The sequence below is a fragment of the Mirounga leonina genome, unplaced genomic scaffold (genome assembly GCF_011800145.1).
Source record: "Mirounga leonina isolate KUSES-001 unplaced genomic scaffold, KU_Mleo_1.0 Mir_175, whole genome shotgun sequence".
NCBI classification, from domain to species: domain Eukaryota; kingdom Metazoa; phylum Chordata; class Mammalia; order Carnivora; family Phocidae; genus Mirounga; species Mirounga leonina.
Genome location: NW_023270453.1, coordinates 35,623,572 through 35,632,857, shown reverse-complemented (window position 1 = coordinate 35,632,857; position 9,286 = coordinate 35,623,572). Strand labels below are relative to the sequence as shown.

The 9,286-nt window shown below is 51.1% G+C and overlaps 1 protein-coding gene across 2 annotated transcripts in view; it reads left to right on the top strand.

Annotated features, from left to right (window-relative positions):
• Positions 1-294: 294 nt before the first annotated feature.
• SYT17 (synaptotagmin 17) overlaps positions 295-9,286 on the top strand; it is a 78,460-nt gene continuing 69,468 nt past the window's right edge. Inside the window, exon 1 of one of the 2 annotated variants that reach the window (XM_035022362.1) lies at positions 295-666. The gene's annotated coding sequence lies outside the window, so the exon portion shown is untranslated. Of the gene's footprint in view, positions 667-5,014; positions 5,199-9,286 lie in introns of those variants that run through there. The other variant, XM_035022363.1, reaches the window with a different exon arrangement.

Here is a 9,286-nt window from a genome sequence, read left to right as displayed (position 1 = left end):
TGCGTTCCTCGCCGCAACAGTTCTAGGCGCGACGGGTGGGGCGGGAATAAAGTTTTTCCAACCCGGACTGGGAGAGGGCTGGAGGGGGAGGACCCTCCCCGCCCCAGACTCCAGGCGGGCAGGAGGGTACCCCCTCGGTTTCAAGACCGTCCCGGGGGCTCTGCTCTCGGTAGGTGCCAGCCCCGGTGCCGACCGGATGGGCCGACCCGCGCACCGCCCCCTCCCAGCCCTTTCCCCATCCCCTCCCCCGCCTCTGGCGCGCCCGGGCCCCGGCGTCTCCAGCCCCGCCTGCGCCGGGGTCGCTGCAGTCCCCGCGGCCGCCCCGGGCTCCGTCCCCAGGCGCCCCGGCCTCCTTCCAGCCAGGGCAGCGCCTCGGGGGGAGCGCAGGACAGCGAGAGTGACCGAGGCGGGGGCTCTGGGCGCCCCAGCTCCCAACCTGGGAGGCGGCCCCGACTCCGGGAGCCGGAACGCAGGGAAAGGCAAGGACGGGGCGGCCGGCGGAGGGGCGGGCGCCGCTCATCAGCCACGCCAGTCACGTCTGGGGCCACCCGGCTGCCTTTTTCTTCCTTTCCCCCCCCCTCCCCTGTTGGCGAGGGCAAAGTGGCCGTGGCGGCGCCATGCCCGGGCCGGAGTGAGTGCGCGAGGGCGAAAATGGCGTACATCCAGGTAGGGCTGAGGCTGGGGGGCAAGGTCCGCGGTGCGGGTGGGGGGTGCCGCGCCCCCTCCGGCCGTGAGCGCGCGGAAGGGAGGGCACACGGCTGGGCTCCCACAAACTTGCTTCGAGAGAAAGGGTGCCCGAGGGCACGCAGCCTGTGCAGCGGCACGGGTGCGACCCAGGATAGGGGGCTGGGGACCCCCACACCCGGGGATGAAGGGCCCCTGCGGACTCTGCCCGCGCGCCCTGGCCTCCTGGGGAGGGAGTGGGGGTGGGGCGGACTTTTCTGCCCCCATCCCCTCCCCTTGCACCCCACCCCAGGGGAGGGGCCGCGGGGAGGGCGGCCCGGGACGCGCCAGCCGCCCGGCCCGCCAGCTGCCGTTGCCGTGGCGACGGCTCTGGCTAATTGGCCGGCGGAGCGAGCCTGAGGCAGCTGTTCCGGCCAGGAGGGACAAGGACGTCGTCTCTCCCGGGCACTGGGTGCTGAGGGGTGGGGGACATACTACAGGCGCGCTGTTGGTGGGGGCGGGAGCAACCGATCGTTTTCGGCCACTGCATTGGGGTCTGGGAGTTGTGGACCCCCATCACCTTGAGGAAACTCTCACAAGAATCCTTGGACTGAAATAATTTCCAGGCATCCTTTTTGGGGGGAGGCTGCTTGATTACGAGACCTTTCCCTTCAGTACAAGGCAGGGAAGTGGCGACAGGTCAGCGCCAAGGTCATGCAGTCAGACCTGCAGTCAGGCCCGTTGAGCTGCTTGCTTTCTGGGGTTGGCTCCTCTCTGCCCGGCAGAAAAGCCTACAGGTTCCCACATCTAGGGTGCATCTGAGCTCACTTCTCTCACCCTCAGTTACAGCCGAGGGGGCTGCTGGTTTTCTGGTTTCCCACTGGCTCACATCTTGTCCTTAGACTTTTCAGCCTGGCAGGAACTCTGTGCTCTGTCACCCGTCTTGTTCTCCCCATCCCTCTGGTGGCTTAGATTTGCACCACTGGCTTCTATGGAATCTCTAGATCCTCTTTTCAAGTTCAGTGAAGGTCATATTTTCTGTACACTTACTGCAGGCTGAATGTCGTGGGGCTATTCAATAGTCACTCAACAAACACTTGAGTGACCACCTATGTGAGCTCTGGGGATACAGTTGTGAAAACAGCATAGTCTCTGCCCCTCAGAATGCACAATCCAGTGAGAAATACACAATATTAGACCATGCTTCTGTGGGTTTTAATAACCACCTTCAGGACAGAGATTAGTGACTTGCCCAAGGTCACACAGCTGCTTAGGGGTCATGGTGGGATCGAAAAGGGAGATGGTGGGGATCAGTGGGGGATTTGTTAAGCAGCTAAAATGAGACTGGCTTGGTGAAACTGACTTTCCTTCTAGAACAAGGTATGAAACTTTTTCTATAAATGTCCAGATAGTACATTTTTTTTCTTGGAGCGCTACATGGTCTGTGTCATAAATATTCAACTCTGACTATGGCATCGAACGACTATAGACCATAGTAAATGCATGGGCGTGGCTGTGTTCCAATAAAACTATTTGTGGACACTGAAATTTCAATTTCATATACTGTGTGCTAGTCAAGAAATACTCATTTTCTTTTGGTGTTTCCCCAACCATTTAAAAATGTACAAACCATCCTTAACTGGAGGACCATACAAAGGCAGGTTGTGGGCTAGATTTAGCCTTGCAAGTCATAGCTTGCCAACACCTGTTCTAGAATATCTGGATTCTCCTTCTTCCTATTTCTTTCTGGCTTGAACCGGTGATCCTCTCTCCGGTCAAATACATGAACCCAGTGGACTCCATGTGAAGAAAGACTTAGCATGCTGGGAACATAGAAACATCTTCCCTCCCCTCTTTCTCTTCCTTGGTTTCTCTTTGCTCCCGGACATTCATCTTATACCTGGGGTTTGAGAAAGGATTGGGCCCTACGGTGGCCTTTGTCTCTACTCATGTGGTTTTATAAACAGTGTTTTTTGATCACCACACACCTAGGAAATGCTTTCCCTCTATGGAAAGAATGGGCATGGACTGTTGTCCAAGGAAAAAGCAGCCCTTTATCCTTGCACTTTATTGTAAGCATTTTCAAGCACTTCCTCATGTAAGTGCACGAGGGCATAGCTTTTTGCTACTTTTTCACTGTTGCAGCTGCCAGGACAGTCTCTGATGCCTAATAGGTTCCAACTGGTCTTGACAAACCACCTTGTTCTCATAAAGCCACAGAAAGAGTGCAGATATTTTGCAGCTGGGCAGCACACACAAGCATTTCTATAGTCAGAGTCCTAGTTTAGCCCTTCCACTTAAGAAAAGAGGTGACTGAAGTTCAGAGTGGCCCCCTGACTTACCCAAGTCACATGATTGGCTGGTGGTGAAGCCAGCACTAACATTTACCCGCTCAGCTCTGCGTGACCCCCAAGCATCTTCAGGTCTTGCTCTGTGTGTGGTTCGAGTTTTGCTTTTGGAAGAGTCTGTGATTAGTGCCCGAGACTTTCTTTCCCAAGCTGCAGCCATTCCCTTATCACTTCAAGGATTTTGAATTTTTCATGAGCTGTGTACCACTTGTACTATATTTACTTAATACTTTTTCCTATAAACGGACTCACTTTCTTTTTTTAACTTAAAATCATATGAAAAGGAAACTTTATGTCACTACCATAATAGAAAACAAGGATCACTTGATATAAACAGAAGGCAACTGGAAAAATAAACACAATGATAGTAATGCCATACAGTTAGTTATGTCCAAGGCTCTGAGCTGAGGTCTGTTCTCTGTTTAAAAAGGAAGAGGGGATGGGGGCGGGGGGGGGGCGGGAGTTGTACAAGTGTTAGAAACATGTTAACATGCAATGGTACCAAACTGAGACCTCCTCCTTGAGAGCGAGAGAATTGAAAAAGAGGATAGATAACTTTCTTCGTCTTGATTCCAAATTCTGAGTTTGAGTTCATCCCGGGGATTTATCCCAGGCTGGGATGCGGGACTCCTAATCTACCTGGTTTCCTTGGCCCATTCATTCCTAAGCCACTGCGACTCTTCCCTGGCAGAGGGGGAGGGAGTCTGTGCCTTGGGAACGGGTGAGAAGTCCTGATGGGAGGTGGGGCTGAAAAGGGAGGTAGCCCCACCCCCCACCCCCTCCCAGGCCCAGATTATGGCTTCCTTCTCTGCTCCCTGTGTTTGTGGGTGGTCATATGAAACTCCCCACCATCACCATTGGAGCAGAATTATAAGGTAGGGCCCCTGGGAGGGTGGGGGGGAAGCCAAGTCACATCCCCTGTGCGTCTGCCTGCGTGTTAGCTAATCATGTCCTTTTGGGTTGGCTTCATGGCTATTTCTGTATAGGAAGGTTTGCTCTTCTGAAGTGTGGCTGCATTGGATAGAATGACTATCTATCCACCCGGTCTGATTCATAACAGCATACGGTGCAAATCAAATCGAAATGCTAAAGTTTCCCATTTATTCGGTGTTGGTTAGCCAGGAGGCTCCCAGCAGCCCCGCAGATAGCACCTTGTTAGGGAGTCAGCTCCCTTCCCAGGATGGTAAGTGGAAAGATGCAGGGCTTTTTTTTTTTTTCTTCTTTCTTTCTTTTTCTTTTTTCTTTTCTGAGTTGCTGGAATATTGCTAAACTGGTCTTGTCTCTCTTTTTGTAACCCTCTCACCCCCGACGCCCCTTGGCTTCTTCGTGGATCTCTAAAAGGGCAGTTGGAACCTTTAAACGAGGTGGGTTAATTCGATGATTCCTTTGGTCTGGTTTCTGATCAAGAGGTGCTTGCCTTTCATTTTGGAGTCTTATGTGGGGCTGTGGGGCTGTTCAGTATTGAACAACGACTGGATGTTTAGAACGGCACGGTTTTGATGCCTTTCTATGGAAGGAGGGAGATCCCGATGAAGAGGAGACACTTGTAGACAGGCTAGATTGCTCTCCCCACCACCGTCCTTATTCCGTTTGGTTACCTCTGTTTACTTTCGTGTCACTGAGATGATTTTTTTAAAAAATCTTTTTTTGCTTTGCTTTCAAGAAGACAGAGTAATATTCATTGTGTTTTGAGAACATATTGTATAGCCCTCACGGTGTTGTATAAACCACCCACCTGTCAAGAAAGACACTCACATAAACTACCAGAGAAAATACCTGCAAATGTTTTGCTCACTATTAACGGCTCCAGCAAGTTGGTGTTTGCCATCTCTGTGCCTGCAGTTGGTAAATAGAAACGGAAAACATTTTGTTCTAAGTGTTCAGCAGCAGGGACAGACCTCCTGAATGTCCTTATTTCTCAGCGGGGATCGGCTGCTTGTAATTTTCGGGTGTTTTTCCTTTTCCTCCTCTCCTCCCCTCCCACCTCCCCTCCCCCCCACTCCCCCTCTCCACTGCCCACCTCCCCCGATGGCCTCAGGGTTTTCTTTCTAGAATCTCCGATCTGCTACTGTGCAGATGGACTTGCAGGCACTGCTGTGAGAAGTGCTATGAGTCCAGCTGTTGCCAGTCGAGTGAGGATGAAGTTGAAATTCTGGGACCTTTCCCTGCCCAGACTCCTCCCTGGCTGTAAGTAAAACTGCTCCGAACTTCCTTGAAAGCGATCTCAAGACGTTTTCTTGGCTCAGTTTGTGCGAGGGGGTGCGGGCAGGAGGGCTCGGGGTATGAAAGGGGGAGACGCTGAGTGTCCGTGGACCTCTTTGCTGCCGACGGGGACCTGCTCTGTGCCTCTCATTTTGTTTGGCAAGCTGGTGGCCGGGCTCTAGCTTAGCTAGGTCCCCCTCGGTTCGTCTGAGACTCGGAGGGTGCAGTGTTAAGCCTGTGCGCGCTTTTAATCATGTCGAGTGTCGTTCCAAGTGGAAGAAGAGATCTGTGAGCATCTGCATTCTTCAAGGGATGTCGAAATTCTAAGGATGGCCATCCAAGTCAGTATGACCCACAGTCCCAGCACCCGACCCAGTGCCTGGCACAGAGTCGATGCTCAGTGAAAACTGCTGGATGGTTGGTAGACCGCATGGACAAACAGGTGCCTTTTTGCCGGTCTGAACAAGGACTTCAGACCCAGGGAAGCAGAAAAGCACCTCCAGGCTCCATCCTGTCCTCCAACGCTGTTTATGTTCTCTCTGGCATCTTTCATTTTATTTCCAATTCGTGCTCCTCCCGCGCCTGCATACAACATCTCCATCTGCCAGTCGCTCAGATATTTTGGGAACACAGTTTTGAAGCTTCTCAGCCACGTGTCTGGTCCACCTCTCAGTGGCTAAGAGAGGAGCGTGGCCAGAGAGCCTGGGTTGAGTCTAGACCCTAGAAGGGCCTGGCCACCAGTGAGTCCAGCTCTCCTGCGCAGAGCGGGAGGCCCTGAGAGGGCGGGAGGCAATGCAAGGGCCCACAGCCAGAGCCTCAGGGGGAACCCAGTGCTGTTCCAGCTAAATCTTTGAGCTGAGATTCTGGAAGTCCATGATATCCCCTCTTTCCCTCCAAGTTGGGGGTCATGTCTCAGTCCTCTCATTTGCTCTTCTTAGAAGCAAGCATCGAATATTTCCATAGCACAATGGCTCTATGTCAGGCCCTGTGCCTTCAGATCCTGTGTCTCCTACTTTTTTCTAGTTCTGTGACCTTGGGCAAGTAGTTAGAGCTCTGTGCCTTGATTTCCCATCTGTAAAATGGGGATGATAAAAATAATAGGGTTTATCTCATATGGTTGTTGTGGTGACTGCCAGAATTAGTACACAGAAAACCCCTACAAATGCTTGACCCCTGGTTGGCAATCATAAACGTAAGTGATTCATCTTACCCTATTTGGTCTCTGTTTCCTCATCTGTAAAGTGAGGACAGTAATAGAACTTCCTTTATAGGGTTGTGGTTCCGAGTAATGAGATGTGCACATAACATGCTTCACAGAGTAGTAAGTGTTCGTTTCTGAATTTGTAGGTGTTGATGGAGATTCTTTAAACTGGTGTAAAGACAGTGTTAAGAAATGTTTTCATTAGTCACGGGTTGTAGTCTGAGTCCTGCAGGTATGCGTAGAGTTGAGATGTTTGGTGAATGATCGAGAGATCATTCCCACTGTCCAGTGCCCTGTGTGGCAGAGGTTGGCTCAGCCCATCTGGTGTCTTGAAAGCCATGCTCAGAAGAGTGCCAGCTCTGCGAGGGTGGGGTTTTTATCTGTGTTGTTCACTCCAAAAAATTGTTATTGACCAACTGACAAACTTACAGGCAGAAATTGAATCCTGAAAGTGCCAGTCATCTGGTTGAAAACAATCTCAGTTTCTTTGGTAACTATTTCTCGAGTATGCTTCATGTGCCAGGCACTGTGGGATGCAGAGACTACATAGAGTCCGATTACTGTGCTCAGGAGATTTTAAATCTAGTACAGGAGATAAGGCAGGTACATAAGCCCAGCTGCCCCCGAGAGTTGTGCATTCACACCCTGCACACCCATATGACAGTTCTGCCTAGAGTCTCATTATGGAAAAAAATATCCAGGGACAGTGGTTTCAGGCATAGCTGGATCCAGGGGTCAGATGTCATGGGCATGCATTTGTGCCTTCTCCCCTTCCCTCTGTCTCTGTTTCTTCTATATTGGCCTCATTCTTTTTGGGGGGGCAGGGAGGGGCAGAGGGAGAGGGAGAAAGAATCTTAAGCGGGCTCCATGCCCAGCTTGGAGCCCGATGCAATGCTCAGTCTCACAACCCTGAGATCATGACCTGAGCTGAAATCAAGAGTTGGACGCTTAACCAACTGAGCCACCCAGGCACCCCTTTATCGGCCTCATTCTTAAGCTGCTTTCTTCTTTGCCTCAATAGCAGCAAACAAACCAGGATGGGCTCTCATTGCTCTGATTTGGGTCATGTGCCAGTCACTTGAGCCAGTCACTTTTGCTTGGAGGAAATGATGCTAGGATCATGCCTGGATTGTCTGACCATCCTGGAACCAGGGAAAGGGTCATTCCCACCTGACACACATGAACCGAGCTAACAGACTAGGGGTGGGCAAACTTTTCCTAGAAAGGGCTTAGTCTGTCACAACCACTCCTAGACAGTGTGAAAGCAGCCATAGGTGGGACATTACTGAGTGGGCGTGGCTGTGTTCCAGTCTTACTTCATGTACAAGATCAGGCAGGAGATTGGGCCCCGTAGTTTGCCAATCTTTGTAATAGAAAGTTTGCGTGCTGTAACCAGAGAGGAGGGAATATACCTAGGTTGGGCAAACTCCACAGTACCTAGGAAGAGTGGGGGGAATCATGGAAAATGAGCCTGCAAGCTCAGGTCTTGTAGGGTCTTGAATGCCAGATCAAGGAATTTGAATTGGCCTCTGAACCAGTGGAGAATCGTGATGGACCCTGAAAATCCTAGTCAGGTACCTGTTTGCCCCAGATACCCAGTTGTTGAGTATCACCGGTGCATGGCCTAGGTTCTAGCACTGAGCTGGAGGACAGTTGCACTTTACCCTGGCTGCTGACCCATTGTGCAAGTGGGGGGGACTCTTTCTGGGGGCCAGGGGTGGGGACCTTCTGGGAAGACACTTACTTTGGTTTTGCCACAAGCAGAGAAGAGGGCTGGAACCTTCCCAGCACGGCCAACACACCACACAACACTGGAAGGCCCCATTCACCTGGTGGTTGTTATGAATGATACCACCTAGAGCTTTGCAGTCGAAAGCCTGAACAACGGTACATGACTTTCTGTGCTTCTCAGGATGAATATCTTGAATCCTGGGTAGCAACTTAGTACATTTTTGGCACTCAACATAATGCAAAATGTTAAGAGAAGTCTGTAAAGGAGAGGTGGGTTAAATCATTCAAAAAGTGAATTTACAGCTTGCGCTTTTCCCAGATTTATTTACCAAGTGGGCAGTTGCATGTTATCAAACAGACAGGGAGTAGAAATGTCAAGTGTACAGGCATTGCAGTGCTGTTCCTACTGTGACATTTGAGCTAAGAACCACAGGACATGCCTCTCTGTGGGACGGCCTGTGGCAGATGAGCTAGTCCTTTGTGTGGGGGATTTTAGGGGATACACCATTAATTGTCAGATATGCTCCTGTCATTTGGGTCCCCCAGCTTTCCTTGGCTGGGCTGGACTGGTGAAGGTCAGGAAAACTGTATACAGTCCGACTGGCTGCTTTTGGAGCGATGCCAGAAAGACTAAAGTCAGGTCATTTCTTTGTCCATCAAGCGTGTATCGAGGACCTACTGTATACACAGCTCCAACAGGCCTCATAAGGGATACCCAGCTCAGTAGTTTAGGGCATGCCGTTCAGAGTCTGGTATTGCTGGACTTCACTGGGAGTTGAACAGTGGTGCAGAATAATTATCCATCCCATCCCCACCCCACCAGGCTTCCCTTCCATGCCCTGCCCCCCCATCTGTAAAGGGGGTGAGGCTTGTTAATAACAAGTACACTCTGGATTGTTTTAAGGATTAATGAGATGGTTCAGACAGAGCATTGAGCACAGTGCCTGGCACACAGTTGGTGCTTAGCGCCTGGTATCTTCGATCAAGATAAGTATAGATCGCCTCATTAAGGAGCGTACCCTGCTGGGGGGCAGGAGGCAAGATATGCACTCAGATCATTTTGAGACAAGATGAAATCAGATAAGAATGACAAGAAGGGTGAATTCATTCATTCGTTTACTGAGAAAATAAACGAAGACTC